The 20917-nt window shown below is 42.3% G+C and overlaps 1 long non-coding RNA gene across 1 annotated transcript in view; it reads right to left on the reverse strand.

Annotated features, from left to right (window-relative positions):
- LOC309614382 overlaps window positions 1-20917 on the reverse strand; it is a 61833-nt gene that overhangs the window by 4122 nt on the left and 36794 nt on the right. The gene's annotated exons all lie outside the window — the stretch shown is intronic.

Consider the following 20917-nt stretch of genomic DNA (forward strand, 5'->3'; position numbering starts at 1 on the left):
AACACTGTTGTAAAAGGATGACAGATTTAGAGCTGTGGCAGCCAAATTGTAACCATGAGGACAAAAAAACTTTTTGTCAAGTGAGAGAAGAAAAATCTTTGTGGCTTGAGACACTTGTAATTATGAATAATTTTTATTGCATATTAAAGCATTCTAAATTACAAGCCCCTAGAGTCCCTGGGACAAGAAAGAGAATGCATGTGTCAGCATACCTCAATATCTGGGGAAATCATTATGACCTCAGAATGCTAACAATCATTAACCGGTGATCTCATGTATTCTCATGGTTTTAAACACCATCTCTATGCTGGTGACTCTCAATCTCACATTTTTAGCCCAGATCTCTCTCTTGAACTCCAGATTCTTATATTGAACAACCCTTGACTTGTCCATTTGGGAGGTATAGAAGGTATCTCAATCTTAATACACTCAAGTCAAATTCCAGATGTTTTAACCCACCCAATTCTGTGCCCCCCAATGTCTTTCCATCTGAGTAAATGGCTTCTTTGTCTCTCCAAGCCAAAAACTTATATTCATCCTCATTTTTCTCTTTCTCCTTATCCCCTGCATATAATTTAAAAGCAAATATGTCCAGAATTCAGCTACTTCTCATCGCCTCCACTTAGGGCTGTCGGATTTAGCAAATAATTGCATAAAACACATTTATACTCACAATTTACATTTCTCATATGGTCTTCTGAGATCTGCCCATAAATGGTCTCCCTCCCACTAGTGTTGTCCCTTTCTTATTTATAGTTAATTTTTGCATCTGGGGCTATGTTAGCTGACAAGGGAAACATAACGTCCCTTTACTAATAAACTACTCATGCCTCCTAGGTTAGCCAGTCACCTCTTTAACTGGCAGTGACAGACAGCATGACTCAAATGAGATCAAGGACTAAAGGAATTTACTGGCTCGCAGCTGAGTTTTCCAGAAGGTATTGGCTTAAGGTTTGCTGAATCCAAGGGTTCAATAATATCAGTAAATTTGCTCTTTTTCAATCCCTTCCCCTTTACCCACTCTGTTTTCCAATATTTTGTCTCCACTGATCTCTTTTCACATGATAAGAGTCTTATCATTCTCAGAGTGTTTTCATATTATATTGTTATGGCTACTTGCAGTCCAACCTACATGACTCTTAACAGTTCCCCAGAAAACACATTTTCCTAAGAGCTCCATCAAAAATAGATCACATGGCCACTCAGGAACCAATCACGGTGGCCAAGGATCTAAAGCAGTCTCCTAGCCTGGCGCAAGTCACACCTGGGAACGAGGCAGAGCCAGCCCCTGCCCTTATGATTTGGAAAACACAATTATTGAATGGGGGGAAGTGATTCCAAAAGGAGATGCTGGGAAGCCGATAAAATGTTTTTCATAGTTCCCTATCGCCTTCATGATAGATTCCAAATTCCTCAGTTTAGGGGATACGGATTTTTACAATCTGCTCCCCAAACCATCCCCTCCAGCCTCCTCCCTGGCGACCACTGCGTACTCAGTGGTCCTGCCACACTGATTTGTCATCATCCGCTACACAGTTTTTGCTCTACCTGTACTCCCTGCGCCAGTCCTTTCTTTCCCATGCTTAAAGACCTGATGGAAATGTTCCTTCCACGATTCCCTGGCTGACCTGGTTGTCCCATCCTCCGCATTTTAAGTATTCTACAATGCTATGGAGACACTGTAAATCATTTCCCTGAGCCATTGTTTAGGGGGATGGGATAGGAAGGTCTTATTCAGCTCTGTTCCACTGATGCCACATCTTAGGATTGATACGGCAAGTATCAAACAAAGGGATGAATGAAAGGTTCGACGAATGAGTAAACATGTTATTTAATGAGGAGAGCGCCAGGCAAAGAGATTGCAGTCTTCATTTGAGCCCACTCCCCTCTACTTAGTTACCGACTCTTTAACCTTGAACAAGCCCATCCCTTTCTTTCTTTCTTTTTTTGGCTGCGCCGCGCAGCGTGCGGGATCTTAGTTCCCCACCAGGGATCGAACCCGCGCCCCCTGCAGTGGAAGCGCGGAGTCTTAACCACTGGACCGTCAGGGAAGTCCTGTTACCTCCTCTTAATCTCACTTTCCGTTGTTGCCTCTTTACCTACTGAGCGTGCTGATCTCTTGTAAAGGGATAACGTGATGAAAAATGGAAAGAGAAGAGCTGTGCGCATCTCCCCTGTATATTTTGCCAGGCTGGAATGGGCGTCTGACTTTTCTTCTGAAAACATCGTTAAGAACTCCAAGAGGAAGACAGTTTTTTATCTCTTTGGAGAAAGGCTTCAGAGCCTCCAGACCTCAGTCAATGCTCCTTTTAGCATTTTATCATCATGGATAAGAATGCCACCTTTGTGTCTGACTAGATGCCATCTGTTTGTAGAGCTTTCCCTTTATTTTAAGCTAGTGTTTACTGAGCACCTACTAAGTGTCAAGTGCTATTCCCTCCACCTGGAATGCTCTTCTGCTAGATACTGCATGACTCGCCTCATTCCATCAGGTCTCTGCTCAAATATCCCTATCTTAGAAAGGCCTTCCCTGACCACCCCATTTAAAGACACAACCCTTCCACCTTGGAGCTTTATCCCTTTAGCCTGTACTGTTTTTGTTCATAGCATTTCTCAGTGCCTGTTGTTATATTACAGCATACATCACCATGATGTGTTCAATTGCTCACTATCTGTCTCCTCCACTGGGACATAACCCTTGGGGGGACAGGTGAGTGGGCAAAAACCCCCTGGCTGTGGTCTACCGCTCTGCCCCGAGCTCCTGGAAAAGTGCCTCACATACAGTACGCATTCAATAAATATTTACCAAGTTGATGAAGACATATCGAGCACCTTACATAGATTATTTTACTCAAATTTACCCCACAACCCTATGAGGTAGGCATTAATATCATTCCATTTTATAGATGAGGAAATTGAAGCTTACAGGGGTTAAGAGGTCACATAACTAATAAGTGGCAGAACCAGGACCCAGGGTCTAGTTGACCATCTCCCTCTTTGGGGAATCTCTGGGCTTCACTAGAAAAGCAGAGATGGGATTTTATATTCTTCTCAAGTTCCTAGTGGGACATTTCCCCAGGCCAACCATTCTCTGTCACCATGTGGACCCCAGAGGAAAGAGATTTACTGAGCTATTGCTGGACTGACACAGATGAGCTATGGGGCTGACTTCTTAACTTTGCAGGTTATAAATCGTTCTCCCATCCACGATGTCACTCGACTCTGATTTAGGTTATGATTCCCATTCTGCAGAGAAAGAAACAAAAGATAGAGAGGCTAAGAGAGCTGCCCCAGAGGAAGTTTTCCAACTCTGTCTAGTTTCCTTTTCCCTGCTCCTCTCCCCAGGCAGTGAACAGCTTATAGCCACGTGCGGAGCAGGCAGGAAGAACAGAGACTCATACCAAAGCCTTCTGCCACCCAGACTATGCAAGGCTCTTGGTCATTTTTGCTGGAATGGATCTTCCTGACAGTTCCTGGTGAGGTGCATTCCATTTGCAAAGTTCCTCCTTTTTAAACACAAAATGGCCATTATATCTTTATGTTCCATTCAAACAGAGAGGCTATTCCAGAGGCTATAACTCCAGATGACCTTACTCTAGCCGGCCCGCTCTGCATTCTTTTTTTTTTTTTTTTTTTTTAGCCTTATTCTTTTTTAAATTTTATTTATGTATTTATTTATGGCTGTGTTGGGTCTTCGTTTCTGTGCGAGGGCTTTCTCTAGTTGCGGCAAGCGGGGGCCACTCTTCATCGCGGTGCGCGGGCCTCTCACTGTCGCGGCCTCTCCCGTTGCGGAGCACAGGCTCCAGACGCGCAGGCTCAGTAGTTGTGGCTCACGGGCCCAGCTGCTCTGCAGCATGTGGGATCCTCCCAGACCAGGGCTCGAACCCGTGTCCTCTGCTTTGGCAGACGGACTCCCAACCACTGCGCTACCAGGGAAGCCCCACCTCTGCATTCTTAATCTTATGAAGTGCTTTGTGTCTAGAGAGAGTGAACAGAGCCCGCTTACCCAGAGGGAAATGATGACATCCTCTCCCAGGTGACCTTACTAGACCGTGGGGAGGTGGCCCCAACAATCTGTCACTCAGGAAAACTACTGAACTCCACTAGACTCTTGGTTTTTTTTAAAATTATTTATTTCATAAGGAACCATTCTCCTACCAGATATCATCTCCCAATACAATACACTGTTCTATGAACAAACATAGCAACAATATTATACTATATAAATTAAAGAATTAATAATAATAATAATAAAAGATGCCACATACAGCATGATACTCATTTCCCATCTCATTTATTCTTTGAAACAGCATTGTAAGGTAGAAATTATTGACCCCATTTTATAGATAATAAAACTAAGGTTTAAAGAGTGGGAGTTATTTTTCCAAGGATACACAACTAGTAAGTCACAGAACCACCATCTGAGCCCAACTTTGTCTTGCTCTAAAATGCATATTCTTTTTTTTTTTTAAACATCTTTATTGGAGTATAATTGCTCCACAATGGTGTGTCAGTTTCTGCTTTATAACAAAGTGAATCAGCTATACATATACATATATCCCCATATCTCCTCCCTCTTGCGTCTCCCTCCCACCCTCCCTATCCCACCCCTCTAGGTGGTCACAAAGCACCAAGCTGATCTCCCTGTGCTATGCGGCTGCTTCCCACTAGCTACCTATTTTACATTTGGTAGTGTATATATGTCCATGCCACTCTCTCACTTCGTCCCAGCTTCCCCTTCCCCTTCCCCGTGTCCACAGGTCCATTCTCTACGTCTGCGTCTTTATTCCTGTCCTGCCCCTAGGTTCTTCAGAACCTTTTTTTTTTTTTAGATTCCATATATATGTGTTAGCATACGGTATTTGTTTTTCTCTTTCTGACTTACTTCACTCTGTATGACAGACTCTAGGTCCATCCACCTCACTACAAATAACTCAATTTCGTTTCTTTTTATGGCTGAGTAATATTCCATTGTATATATGTGCCACAACTTCTTTATCCATTCCTCTGTTGATGGACATTTAGGTTGCTTCCATGTCTGGCTATTGTAAATAGAGCTGCAATGAATATTGTGGTAATGACTCTTTTTGAATTATGGTTTTCTCAGGGTATATGCCCAGTAGTGGGATTGCTGGGTCATATGGTAGTTCTATTTTTAGTTTTTTAAGGAACCTCCATACTGTTCTCCATAGTGGCTGCATCAATTTACATTCCCACCAACAGTGCAAGAGGGTTCCCTCTTCTCCACACCCTCTCCAGCATTTATTGTTTGCAGATTTTTTGATGATGGCCATTCTGACTGGTGTGAGGTGATACCTCATTGTAGTTTTGATTTGCAGTTCTCTAATGATTAGTGATGTTGAGCATTCTTTCATGTGTTTGTTGGCAATCTGTATATCTTCTTTGGAGAAATGTCTATTTAGGTCTTCTGCCCATTTTTGGATTGGGTTGTTTGTGTTTTTGATATTGAGCTGCATGAGCTGCTTGTATATTTTGGAGATTAATCCTTTGTCAGTTGCTTCATTTGCAAATATTTTCTCCCATGTTGTCTTTTCGTCTTGTAAAACTCATATTCTTAATGGCTACGTTATATTGTAGTGGATTTTAATATAGGAAAAAATATATTTTTTTAAATTTTTATTTTATTTATTTATGGCTGTGCTGTGTCCTCGTTTCTGTGCGAGGGCCTTCTCCAGTTGTGGCAAGCGGGGGCCACTCTTCATCGCTGTGCGCGGGCCTCTCACTATCACGGCCTCTCGTTGCGGAGCACAGGCTCCAGACGCGCAGGCTCAGCAATTGTGGCTCACGGGCTTAGTTGCTCCGCAGCATGTGGGATCCTCCCAGACCAGGGCTCGAACCCATGTCCCCTGCATTGGCAGGCAGATTCTCAACCACTGCGCCACCAGGGAAGCCCGGAAAAAATATTTTAAAAGAGTTTAGTTCACATTTCAAGCACATTATTGATGCTACAAGAATGTAATATTGCAGCCAAAATATTTTTTTGATGAAGAAATAAGTCATATGTAAACACACAATCATAGAACCCATACACTCTGTAAGAAGGTGTCACATTTAGCTATCTTTCTAACAACTGATATCCAAAAATGAAAATATTCAGCGAAACACAGCTAACCAACTGCCATGTGAAAATAAAATTATAAATGATCAGGAAAGCTAATATGAGGCAGAACCTTTTGGAGTGACTTCCACTAGACTCTTAAACAATTAATTTCTATAATATCAAAAATTGAAGAAAAGTAATAAAAGGGATATTGGGGACACATTTTTCTTGGGCATTCCAAACTTTTGTACCGTGCATATCATTAGTCCCCAGACCAAATTCAGTTTGCAGAACTATTCTATCTGGCCTGCACAATTCTATTGTTTTGAAACAGAATTGGAGTGCTCCTAGGCAGGGTGTGGGTCCCTACTTCACCCCACTCCCCACATGTCCTTAGAGACTTTCATCAGCCTGCTTTCTGTCTTCCATATGTCTGCCTCTAAAAGGCTCAAGATTTAACATCACCGATAGAGAATTTTGATGAAGCTACAGGATGAGTCTTCTAGGCCTATACCTCCTAATATTTTTGTGACATTTACACTTAATAATATGAAGGGAAACAGTAATACCCAGAATCTTTTTTTTTTTTTAATTTTTATTTATTTATTTATTTATTTACTTTTTATTTATTTTTGGCTGTGTTGGGTCTTCATTTCTGTGCGAGGGCTTTCTCCAGTTGCGGCAAGTGGGGGCCACTCTTCATCGCGGTGCGTGGGCCTCTCACTATCGTAGCCTTTCTTGTTGCGGAGCACAGGCTCCAGACGCGCAGGCTCAGTAGTTGTGGCTCATGGGCCTAGTTGCTCCGCGGCATGTGGGATCTTCCCAGACCAGGGCTCGAACCCGTGTCCCCTGCATTAGCAGGCAGATTCTCAACCACTGCGCCACCAGGGAAGCCCAATACCCAGAATCCTGATAGCATCTTCCAGTTTTTTTTCCAGAGTATATTTTCACTTATCTCATTTGCTGCTCACAGTACTCCTGTAAAGCACTGGTTCTTAAACTCAAGCATGCATAAGAAGTACCTGAAGACTTACTAAAACACTAGTATCTAGCTTCACACCCCTAGAGATTCTTTTTGGGTAGTTTTGAGGAGGAGCCTGAAATTCTGCATCTCTAACAAACTTCCCAGTTTGCGGATGCTGCTGATCCGTGAACCACACTTTTAGGAACAAGCAGAGGAAAGACTGTCGCACCCATTTCACAGATGTGGAAACTGGTAATCATCTGCAGAAAGTTTGTAAAAGCCACTGAGAGCCCCTATCTGAACTGAAAACAACAGAAATTCCTTTCCCTATTGGCTGTCAGCAGAGGGCTCCAGAAAGAGAAGTCCAAGCAAATTCTTTAGTAAATCTTTCATAAAATCTTGAGTAAATTTATTTCTATCATTCCATCTCTCCTTGTAGCCCTGGACTAGCTGGGCAGAAGGAGGAAGAGGTGAGCTAATGTGTTGTAATGAATATTCCTACAAGCTCATTAAGGAAAGATGTATCTGGCCGAATGAGAGAACAATTTTCTTCTCCACTCCCACTGCTAAGGTTAAGGACTCCCAAGGTCAAATCTAAGCCATCCCCCAGCTGCCTTCCTACAACTTTCCCTTGTTTTTGATTAAGAATAATTTATTACAGATTCAAACAGGAGATTGGCAGGGTGGGGAGTGGTAGTGGAGGGGAAAATAGGCTTACATTCCAATGAATGAAAATAGCGAATCAAACAATTTTTTAAACGTATTTATCTCTTTAGGGGACCCATGTCTACCTCCATTTTGGGCAACTGATTTCATAGCACTGTTGTATTGTGGCGCCTGATAAAACCATTGAAAAAATTTTTATCCACAAAATGAGGAAGTAGTGAACTATAAAATTGCTAATTATTTTCTAGTAAATTTACTTTTAAATAACTTTAGACATCATTACAGGCACCATGAGGCAGCATTAAGCACTGGGTGTGTTTACCAAACAAGGGCAGTGAATTGCTGATTCTTGTCCCATCTGTATGGCCTCATTCTTCAATTTCACCTTCCCCCCCAAGTTCCCCTCCCCCGGCCCTCCTCACAGACCCAGCATTAGGATCGCGAGCTGAAATTAAACTCCATAAATAATGGAAGATCGCTTCCATTTCAAGTGTCATTGCTCAGTCAAGTCCCAGGTATCTAAGATGAAGGTTAGTTTAGGGGAAGATTTTAATTCTAATTGTCAGTTTGGGGTGCGTTTCCTGGCCCCGTGTTTCTCTACGATTGCTACACATTAGAATCCCCTAGGGAACTTAAAATAAAACAAAAACACCTTTATGCCAGGGCTATACTTCAGATCAATTACACTGGAACTTTAAAAAAATGTTTTAAAAAATTTATCCCAAGTGGTTCTCGTGTGCAACCATGGATGACGGTTACAGCCTTCACCCTCGCCAGCTGCAAACTCAGACCTTCCAGACCAGAGAGGTAGGAGCACAGTAACCTCTGCCTCCCTCTTGTCTCGTGTGCGTTCAGTTGACTGGAGTTGAGGATTAAATGACGGGTCAGAACCATGATGCATTGGCTCAACTGGAGTTGTGGGATCTCCTCAGGTGAGTTGCTATCTGCCCATCAGATACAAGACTTGGGGGCCTTTATAACTGCTTATATGCAGCAGCTCTTTCGTGGTGTAATAGAACATGCTCTAGGTTCAGGCAGGCATGGAGTTTAGACCCAGCTTTCTTTGACATCATGGGCAAACCTCAAGTTCCTTACCTATCAAACCGGGACAGAGGGCTGGTGAAATGTTGCATCAGCTCCAGAGAGGAGGTTCAGAGTCCATACTCTGGTGTGATGCCCTTGGGTTCTTAGTCTGACTCCGTCACTTACTTGCTGCATCATTTGGCCTCCCTGTGCCTCAGCTCATCTTAGTTACCTCATAAGATTGTTGGGAGGGTTAAATGAGCGAATATATGGAAAGATGCCTCGAGCACTGGAAAGGGCTCAATCCATGGTAGCATTCCCATAGAGGATTAGACAGAGGAAATTGTCTAATCCATAGTACGTATGTTCCTACTCATTTTTGTGTTTCTACAGAAAGGGAGACTTTTGTCAAAGCTTCTAACCTTCCAAGAAAGGTTGTAAGGAGAGCTTCCACCCATCTTTCTTGTTCTTCCCCACGGGAGGTAGAGTAGCCACAATAGTTGATGAGAACATGATATGTGTTGGACAATGTTTGCCTATAGGTTTGGTCACTGCTCATGTGTACCTTGGACCTTGATCTCTTGGACCTGCCTGTGCTTGGAAGAATTGGAGGAGGAGATGGCTCTGTTCCCAGCTTCTTCCATTCAACCTTGGGGCAACTCTGGGTCTGCTGTAGAGAGCAGCATCACTCCAAAGCATGAGGAATAGAATTGGAAACCTCTACTCTAGGGGCAGGCTCAATCCATGCTCTCCAGAGGGCCTCCCTCTGGAGGGAAGGGGGTCAAGGAGGCACTTGAGTTTTAATAAAGCTGATGGCCAAGCTCTCACTTGGCTATCAGTTTCTTTATTCTCTGTAGTCAGACTCTGGAGCAAGATTGAGGTAGATCTTTAGTACCAGAATCCATCATAGCCAGTTGGCTCCATTTTCCTCTCCACTCTGTTGGCTTAATCCACAGGACAGAGGTTCTGTAATAGGTGCTTCCAGTTAGGACTGATCAATTCCCCTGCCTAATATACCCGTGTTTTGTTCACACACCAGAGCCCACATGGACACCCCTACCCCCCACCCCATGCATAGCACATTTGCCTACTCTGGCACCATTTGCAAATACCCAAATCACATCATTTTTCCAGAATGGAGTACACGGAGTGGTAGACACAGGAAGAAGTGGCGGGTTGTTCACTATGCATCTGGTCCCCAGTGTTCAATGGTCACTTGGCTTCTGTTGTGCCATGCCTTGGCTGCTGAATTGAATTCCCACACCACTACACACACCTGTTAGACATGGTGCTTGGACCACCCACCATGACCTGTGAGGTCAACATGTCATCTATTTTGTCCCATCACCAAGACCCTGCTTCTCTCCATGTTTGTCCTCACTCCAGAAACACCAGCATTTCTTAAATACAACCTTTCTTAGAAAGATCCTGGAAATTTAGCGGGAATTGTCTGGGCTGGGCTGGATGGGCTCTTTGGTATAGAGAAGATATCAAGCCTATCATGTGGATTTCCATATGTACAACTATAATGTTGGATTCGTTCTGAACTCAATGATGTGAGCAAGTGCTTGGGGCCAGCAAGTGGGATATTGCTGGGAATTCTCCCCAACAGGTTGTGTATCCCAACAAGAGCAGCTCTGAAAGGAGAGGCCTAGAAGACTAACTGATTGGTTTTTGTTAAAACGTTTTCTCCCATTAACAATTACAAAATCAATACAATAACAGTATGGGGAGCTTGGAAAACAAAAGAAAATAACTTCCTTAAATGCCAACCTCTAACACAATCCACATTTTACTTTTGTGTCTTTTCTTTCCCTTCTATCCTCAATACATATGCAAGCTATTTTTACACATTCACCATTACAGCTTTATTCAATAAATATTTACTGGACTCCTATTATGTGTGTAGCCTTCTTCTTGGGGTTCAAAGCCAAGGAAAACTCAGTGTCTGGCCTTGACTAGCTCACAAATTAGTAAGAGAAACAGACATATACACAGATCATTGCAACACAAAGAGGTAACTACACTGATAGAGGTTAAATCTCATGTCTGAATACAGGTAATGAATATAATGGCCTGATTCTTCCTAATGCCTCAAAATCTATCAGACAGGCCTGGTGATGTAGGATCACATGGTAACACGGTATAATGCACAGGCCTCAAACTCGGTCAATATGTTGCAATTCTATGATCAGAGGCTTCTTGGGGGGGAGATGTGGTGCTTTGACAAAATGGAACTCATTGTTAATATTTTTAAAAAATCAGGAAGCTTCATGTAAAAGTCCAGATTTCTGGCTTCTATTGAAAAGCAGATCAGACAACATCAGGCTTGCCTTCTCCTTTGGGGACATCTGGAATGAAAGTGAGTAGGGGCTGCCCCATTCAGAAGAGGCAGACACACTTGTTTGCCACAGTTCTACCTGAGCCATCCTGGGGTGACATCACCAGCCTGGGCCGTGGGGACAATTTAGTCTGTGACTGTGGGCTTTCCTGTATTTCTCATGTGAGAAAGCCAAGTCCTTCCAATGGTTTCCATGACTCGTCTTCCTCTCTGTCATCATCTCCTACTACTGCCTTTGCCTCACTCATGTTGACCTTCTTGCTGTGTATCAAGCCAGCGTGCTCGGCCGCCATGTTCATTCTCTGTCTTTGCTCTGTCCTGGGATGTTCCTCTCCCAGGTAACCACAGCCTCATTCCTCTTCCTCCTTCAAGTCTTTGCTCAAAGGTTACCTTCCCACTCATTTAAAATGGCCACCATTTTCCCCATTTTAACGTACCTTTTAACTTTCCCTACCTATTAACATGTTATCCAGAGTATTCATGTTACATTTATTGTTCATTGTACATCCCCCCCATCCCCTGCCACTAGATAGGCAGGGATGAGACTGAATTCTCACTGACTCGAAGGCTACCTTGTGCACAGCAGATGCTCAGTCCAAGTTTTCTCCTGATATTTTAATTCTGGTAAATACACATAACATAAAATTTACCATCTAGACCATTTTTAAGTGTACAGTTCAGCGGTATTAAAGGCACTCATAATGTTGTGCAAGCATCACCGCCATCCATCTCCGTAGCTCTTTTCAGCTTATAAAACTGAAACTCTGGGCCCATGAAATAGTAACTCACCATTGCCTGCTTCCCCCAGCCTCTGGCAGCCACCGTTCTCTTTTCTGTCTCTATGTACCTCATACAGGTGGAATCATACGGTGTGTGTCCTTTCGTGACTGGCTTATTTCATTTGGCATAATGTCCTCAAGGTTCATCCACGTCGCAGCATACGTCAGAATTTCCTTTCTTTTTAAGACAGGATGATGTTCTGTTGTGTGTATCGAACACATTCTGCTTATCTATTCATCCATTGAAGGACATTGGGGTTGCTTCTGTGTTTTAGCTCATTTATGTTGAATAAATAAATGACCCTTGATTGGACCATTGGACTTAGAAGAACTAGTTTCTAATCTCAGCTCCATCTTGGGAGCTAACTGACCTTAGCATGTCACCAAATGACTCTCAGTTTCCTTATTGGTAAAATTGGTTGGAGGCTTAAGAATCAAACACAGAAAAAAAAATTATATATATATATACATACATACATATGTAATATATATATGTGTGTGTGTATATATATATATATATATATATATATATATATATATATACATACTCTGGAAAGATGAACTCAGTCTGGCTTGGGTTTGTCCCTTAGTGGTAGGGTGACCTTGGCAAGTTACTGAACATTTTTATGACCTCAGTCATCCCTAAAGTCTGGACCAATACACTGCCTCCTCATAACACTAGTTAGGAGCAGTAAGGCATATGGGACGTGAAGGGTCCACCCTAGGCCCTAATAACCATTAGATATTTCTCCTCTACCCTTCAATATGGAAGATTCCTCAGGGACCTAGAACAGATCCAGGAACGGAGCTGCAGGGATGAACTTTTAAGACCAGGAAGCTTTGACTAGCGAACATTGGAAGGAGAGTCTAGGTGGGACAGAGGATAAGGATGTGTGTTCTTTGGCTGAGAAGAGACTTGCTGTGATTTACCATCTCCAGGGCTGTGGAGGCCCTGGGCAGCAGCACGATGATGTGTGAGGGGTAAGGCTGAGGCAGCGGCCGAGGCTGGTGTTCAGTTCTATTTAGATGAGCCCATTCAAGTGAGCTGACAAAGCCTGGGCTTCTGCATTTTCAGCTGGGCCTCCTTAGGGATATCTCTACCTGGAAGATAATAATGATTCTTCCTTCCCAGGGCTGCTAATGTGTGTGAAAACATCCCTAGCTCAGTTTCCTGCTGTTGGCTGAGGTACCTAGAAGTAGAAGGTAAAATCACCAGTTCGATAGCCTCTTTCTCTTGCACTCAAACGTTTTCAGGGCAACAAAATAATCATCGCGATGAGCAGAGCCGTCGCTGCTTAGGGCTTCTGCCAGGTCTGGGCACTTTGCTGAGCGCTCTGCATGGCAATCTCATGTCCCCACAAGCCTGAGAGCCTGGTCCCAGTAGCATCCCAGTTGTGACTGGCCAATTCTGCAAAAATTGGTTCTGGTTGGGAGCTGTGAACGGCTAGAAAAGAGGTGGGTTAGGTGACCCAGGGCTACACTGAGAAGAAATTCATACCCCACAAGCCCTTCCCTTCCCTTCCCACCTGGGGCTGGGGGTCGTGGCTGGATGTTTACTCTCCAGGCCTCGGCTCTTTCACCTTTAAAAGGGAGACCACCTGGTTTACCTCCCAGCGCTTTTGTAAGGATTGGATGCACCCAGTGCAGGGTTTGGCCCAAAACACATCATCCAGAGAAGCCAGTGTTCTTCTCTCTCTCCTTATCTTTCTTACGGTCTCTGTTATGGGCTGGATTGTGTCCCCACCCCCGACCCCAAATTCATATGTGGAAGTCCTAATCCCCAGTACCTCACAATGTCATTGCATTTGGAGATAGGGTCTTTAAAGAGGTGATTAAGGTAAATAAGGTCCTCTGGGTGGGCCCTAATCCAATATGACTGGTGTCGTCATAAGAAGAGGACACAGACACAGAAAGAAATGGCAGTCTGTTGCATTTTGTTATGGCAGTCCTAGCAGACGAACACAGGCTGCCCTAATAAAGAATAAGAGACGGGGGTCTCCTTTTTTTTTTCATTGGAGTATAGTTGCTTTACCATGTTGTGTTAGTTACTGCTGTACAGCAAAGTGAATCAGTTATACGTATACATATATCCACTCTTTTTTAGATTTCCTTCCCATTTAGGTCACCACAGATCACTGTGTTCCCTGGGCTACGCAGCAGGTTCTCATTAGTTGCCTATTTTATACATAGTAGTGCATATATGTCAATCGCAGTCTCCCCATTCATCCCACCCCCCTTCCCCTCTTGGTAACCATAAGTTTGTTCTCTACATCTGTGACTCAATTTCTACTTTGCAAATAAGTTCACCTGTACCATTCTTCTAGATTCCGCATAGAAGTGATATTATACGATATTTGTTTTTCTCTTTCCGACTTACTTCACTCTGTATGACAATCTCTAGGTCCATCCACAGAGATGGGGTATCTTAAACAAGCAGGTTTGGTTTCCTCTGGGGCCTCTCTCCTTGGCTTGCAGCTGACCACCTTCTTGCTGCCTCTTCACATGGTCATTTCTGTGTGCCTGCATCCCTGGTGTCTTTTCCTTTTCTTATAAGGACACCAGTCATATTGGAGTTTAACCTAATCACCACATTGAAGGCCCTATCTCCACATATAGTCACACTCTGAGGTTTATGGGAGTAAAGACTTTAAGATGAATTTTGAGGGAACACAATTAAGCCTGTAACATAGCTTTAGTACACTATTACAGTCTCTGAGTTACATGGATTAAATAAATGGAGGCCTGGCTGGGCTCAAAAACAAGATCAGTTTAGGGGTAAAGCCAATAGACTGCTCAGTGGGCATCCCCCAAAGATAAAATGCCACATTCTTTCACACAACCTCCCACAGATTCATTAACCATGCCTGGAATTCCATCCTCTGTGATGAAGGCTGGAGGATGCAGGAGAGACTTGGAAATTCATCTCCTGGGCAAACAGCCCTAGGACCTGGGTTTCACCTGTATAATCACCTGAATGGTGTTATAGACATAATCCATTTAGGAAAAGGAAACGTCTGACCATAGAGAGGCTTCTTGAAAATTCTATGAAATGCTTATTAAAAATAAAGATTACGTTCTGCTCTCCAATTTCCATTCTCTGGGTCTGGAGTGAGACTTGGGGATGTCTCTCTCTCTCTCTCTCTCTGATGTCAGGTCATTCTGCTCTGCAGCCTAGGTTTGGCTGGGAAACCAATGGATTTTTGACCCTGAAACCTACAATAAGGGATGCAGGGCCACCTCATATGCTATATAGGTTGTTCACTGAACAACAAGCTATACACAGGGCCCCAGTCCCAGAGCAGAAGATTTGAGTGTCCCATATCATCCGTGGGGTCACCCTCATGTACTCATCACTTTACAGTTTGCATTGCAATTGGCCTCCATCATTTCATAGCAGGGCATAGCATGGATGAGGAAGAAGGAAGGCAAGGCCTGAGCGGAATAATGTTGGGGTGAGGGGTAGATTCAATTTCAGAGGCTAGCATTGCAAGGATAGAGAGGCTGTATGGGTCAGGAAACAGTTCTGCTGGATGTGTTTCCAAAAACCAAGAAGCACCCCAAATAAGATACTATGAGATAGGAAGGAAGGAGGAAAAAAAATAAGGAAATCAAAATGTGATTTCTTGGGGAAAGGCAAATAAAAAGTCCTGAAACCAAGGAGATCTGGGCTCATATCTCAATCCTGACACTTTATGATTTTATGACACTAAATGAGTTCAACCCACACTGAACCCCAGTTTTCTCATAGCCATACCTACCTCACACATTTGTGGAGAGGATTAAATGAGATTATGTCTACAATGCTCTTATCACAGAGCAAGTGCTTAATAATTGTCAGTTATTATAGCAATAGTCAGAACTTTGGCCATTGAGCTAATTAGCTGCATGACAGAGAGAATGACCTAGAAGTCCAGTTACATGTAGTGACCAATATGCACCGCAGAGCTCCATGGGAGGCACAGTGGGGCTGGATTACAAAGCATCTGCCGCAGACAGATGCCAACAAACTCACGTGGGCTGGGAGATGCTGTGCCTTGAAGGCCATCTCTATGCTTTGATTCATGATAATGACTCCAGGTCCCAGCTGCCAATGAGAAACTCTCATACTGGTCAAAGTTGCCCGAGATAGGGAGAGCCTGGAGAGGGAGAAGAGATTAAATTCAGTTGGGAGGAATTTCGGAAACCTGTGTCTTTAAATTGTCTGATCAGCTTCTTCCCAGGGCCCCAAGAAGGAAGTAGAGTTGAGCCCTTGAACCCTGTCTTCGTGGTCTGGGATTGTGAATTCTATATAGTACTGCAGCAAATTCAAGTTGGATTTTAGGGACATGATGCTGCCCCAGGACCTTTGCTGCTCTCACTGCTTGGAAATCACTTCCCCCAGATGTTTGGGTGACTTACTCTCACTTCATTCAGGTCTCTGCACAAATGTCATCTCACGATCTCCCAACCTCCCTTGTATAAAATAGCACTCTTCGCTTTCTTATATTGCCTTATTCCACTTCATAAACTTGTCCCTTCCTGACCCCATGGCTTTATGTTATGGAAGGATTGATTGATTCACTGTCTCTTCCACTAAAATGTAAGACTCATGAGGACAAGTATATTTTTGTTGTTGTTCACCATTTAGCCCACGTGGCTTGTTAAATGCAAATGAAGGAGTGAATGAGGGAGATTCCTCCTGTCCAAGTTTTGTTACCATCCAGCCACCCATAGATTTATAAAAAGTCTCACTGAAAGGGATAATGAAGAAAAGTTTGTGTATTCTTTCAGTACGTTTCCATTCATACAGATTTACTTAGTTTATCAAAATAGTGTCCTATTGCATATACTGTTTGGTAGCCTGATTTTTCACTTATCATATGTCATAAACTTTTTCCTGTAGCAATAAAAAATATTTTTAGTATCATCACAGTATATGGCTATCTGGATCCTTCATAGTTGACTCAGTCTCTTCTTAATGAACATATTTATTATTTCCAATTTTGTATTATTATAAATAAAGCTGTGTATTAGTTATCTATTGATGTGTAACAAATTATTCCCAAATTTAGTGGCCTAAAACTACATTTATTATCTCACAGTTTCTGTGCTCAAGAATCTGAGCATAGTTTAGCTGGGTCTCTCACAGGCTTTAATCAAGGAACCCTGATTCCTTGGCTACAGCTTTGGTCATATCTAAAGGCTCGACTGGGAAGGATCCACTTCCTAGACCACGCATGTGGTTGGTGGCAGGATTCAGTTTTTTGCGAGTTGGTGGTCTGAGTGCCTCAGTTCCTCACTGACCATTGGCTGGAGGCCTCCCTCTGTCCTGTTCCACATGGACCTCTGCATGGGATAGCTCACAGCCTGGCATCTTACTTTGTCAGAGCAATCAAGAGAGAAGGGAGGGACCTCCCTGGTGGCGCAGTGGTTAAGAATCCGCTTGCCAATGCAGGGGACACGGGTTCGAGTCCTGGTCTGGGAAGATCCCACATGCCGCGGAGCAACTAAGCCCATGCGCCACAACTACTGAGCCTGAGTGCCACGACTACTGAAGCCCGCATGCCTAGAGCCCGTGCTCTGCACTCAACAGGAGAAGCACTGCAATCAGAAGCCCATGCACCACAACGAAGAGTAGCCCACTCACCACAACTAGAGAAAGCCGATGCGCAGCAACGAAGACCCAATGCAGCCAAAAATAGATAAATAAAATAAATTTATTTAAAAAAAAGAGAGAGAGAGAAGGGAGTGCCAGCAAGACGGAAATCAGTCTTTGTAACTTAATCACAGAAGACACAGCCCATCATTTTCCCATATTCTATTTGTTATAGAAGCAAGTGGCTAAGTGCAGTGGGGTAACACAAGGGTGTAAATACCAGAAGACAGAGTAATTGAAAGTCATGTTAGAAGCTGCCTACCGCAGGTTGCTATGAATATTTATATTCTTACCTGGAGATATCTTCATCCTCACACATATTGTAGTATACCTCTGGTTGCTTATTTGGAATACGTTTTCTAGGAGAATCATTGGGTTGGATCATGCATATTGTTTATTGTTATGCATGTTTCCTAAGGCTTTTGATACATACACCCATAAAATCTTCAACAATAAAAAATGTCATAGCATTTTAGCCCCTTGCCTATTTTCATTATTGTATGAGCATATTTTTTACCCCACACACTCATCAACAATGGTTTTTATTCACTCCCAAGTTGAGTGAAACATAGTTCACAATCTTTTTTTTCACTTTTTTTTTTAACTACTAGGAATCCAACGCCCCATGTTTATTAAGTATTTGAATTTTTTTTTTTTTTTTTTCCTGGAAACAGCTGGTTCATACCCTTTGCCCACTTTCCTATCAGGGCACGTGTAATTTCTTAGTGATTTCTAAGAGGTCTGCATATTTAGAATATTCTATCTGTGTTACACAAATAGTAATAGAATAAACATAAACATTAAAAAACTTAACTATACTATTTCTGTTACATAGGTGCCAAAAACTTTTTCACAGTTTGTAATTTGCCTTTCAGTTTTATGATATTTTTGATATAAATACTTTATTTAAAAATATTTAAGGTAATCATATCTATCAATATATTCCTTTATTTTTTCTTTTCAAGTTATTCTAAAAAAGTCTTCCTATCTATACCAAGTTTGGTTACACAGAGTATCTTTCATTATTTTTAGTTTCTTTCCTTATTTCCTTCCTCCATTCCTTCCTTTCTTCCTTCTTCTCTTCCTTTGCTTATAACATTACAATGCTTTAATACACTTATTTATTTTGTTTTATACCTTCAAGTAACCATTCAACGTCTCCTTTCTGCTTCTCTTTTTTCTTCTTCTTACTATTGTTATTTTTATAAATGAATAGTGGGTTGACCATATATAGAATAAGATTCTCCCTCCTCTTGCTGATGGGAAATGCCATACTTATCATCTTGTACATTTTTATATATATTGGTCTCTTCTTGAGCTATCTCTGCTTTTTCTTTGATCAAACTATCCATTCTTGAGCCAGTTCCCATAATGTTTTAAACAAGTATATTAATTTTATTGATATTATAATTTATATACATATTATTCATTAGCATATCATTACATTACTATATTAGTAAATTAGTTATTAGTTTACACTAACATACACTCTTCTCACTGCTTATTACTATTTTTCTAGCTGCTCCAGGATGTTTATTTTTTAAATTTAAGAATAACTTTGTTAAGATGTGAAAAATTACTCAGATTTGGCTTTAAATTGTTTACACTCATAAATTAGGAGAGTTAATATTTTTAAAATATTATTCTTCCAAAGAAAAACATAGTAAGTCTCAGTTTTTTCAGCCTACTTTTATGAGCTCTCGGTAAATATTTGTAGCAATTTTTTACTGATCTTGAACACTTCGTGTCCACCTTGCAACAGTTATAACTACTATTTATATTCCATAGCATTGTAATATTGGGGAGATTACTTCACCTCTCCGAACTCCCTCAGCTCATTTTTTTTAATAAAGGAATTCCTTTATTTTTATTTATTTATTTTTATTTATTTATTTTTGTCTGTGTTGGGTCTTCGTTTCTGTGAGAGGGCTTTCTCTAGTTGCGGCGAGCGGGGGCCACTCTTCATCACGGTGCGCGGGCCTCTCACTATCGCGGCCTCTCTTGTTGTGGAGCACAGGCTCCAGACGCGCAGGCTCAGTAGTTGTGGCTCACGGGCCTAGTTGCTCCGCGGCATGTGGGATCTTCCCAGACCAGGGCTCGAACCCGTGTCCCCTGCATTAGCAGGCAGATTCTCAACCACTGCGCCACCAGGGAAGCTCCCCCAGCTCATTTTTGAACCAGACATGCTCACCCCTGCCTCTCACAGATGCTGTGAGGGTTAAATGAGGTGGTAAATTTAAAGCTCCCAGAGCAGTGCACAGCACAGCAGGTGTTCAACTTGTGATGGTAAGAATTGGTGTTAATTTAAAAGAAATTGTAGAACAGCCTTAGATAATCACGATCATACTAGACCATGAAGAAAATTCCTCTTCCACATGACAACTCTCTATGCACCTGGTACCATTAGCCCATAAATATTTTGAAGTGAGGCCACAAGACAGCAAACATCATCCAAGTTGGAATATTGTGGCTTTAACTCTTTTTTTCTCAGTCCAGCCTCACACTCCATAGCAGATCCATCCAACTACATCAAATGAAAGCTATCGGATTTCTAACTGAATTGGAAATGCCTATCATGTTCTGCCATTAAGTATGATTTGGATTAAGAATGATTCATGGCTACATAAACACAGGGGTAAACAGATGTTGTTTACCTCCCCACTATCTTAATCCTTGTCATTCTAATTCTGAGATGCTATGTGATGGTTCTATATGGTGGTTTTATAGGATAGTTCTCTATGATAGCTCTACACGATGGATCTATGGGTTGAATCTAGAGGGTGATTCTATGGGATGCTTCTAGACGATGATTCTAAATGATGCCCTATGTGCACTCTCCCCATAGTACCATTTTTAAGACTAGTGTGGAATTTCCACTGTCAGCTCCTCCAGCCTGTTGTAGAAGATGACATTCAGCAGATGGAAAATGAGAGAGAAGAAATGGAGGGTTGACAGAGGGGTTTGGAGGAAGAGAAAGGGAAATAAGAAGTGCGTATGAGTGAGTAGTAGAAGGAAAGGAGGTTGGTGGGAAGAAATAGGGATTGCACATGGGGTGAAATAGGGTGGGGTAGAGGAAGAAGTGTTGACAGACCAGCAGAAGAGAGAGGAGGTAGTTAGAGCGAAAGGGAATAGAACGGGAAGTCTTAGATGATTCAATTTCTTCAGAAATCATAGTGGAAATGTCCCCAAATGTTGCCAACAGTACATTCTGTGACTAAGTCATTATGCAGAGAGATGAGCTGGGGGCTGAAGGACAGAATTAATACAGTAAGTAATTCTATCCTTTTGGCAATGTCTTTCTGCGTGAAATAATGGTTTTATGTCTCACTTCTCTCCAGTCTGCACATTCCTCATAGCAAACAGTTCCACAGTGAGTGACTATTTATGTTTCAAGGCAACAGCATTGGCATAATGGACGATCCTCTGAATCTTTTTCTGCAAAGAAATG

Source organism: Balaenoptera borealis (assembly GCF_965194805.1).
Source record: "Balaenoptera borealis genome assembly, chromosome: 16".
In the NCBI taxonomy this organism is placed as follows: Eukaryota; Metazoa; Chordata; class Mammalia; order Artiodactyla; family Balaenopteridae; genus Balaenoptera; species Balaenoptera borealis.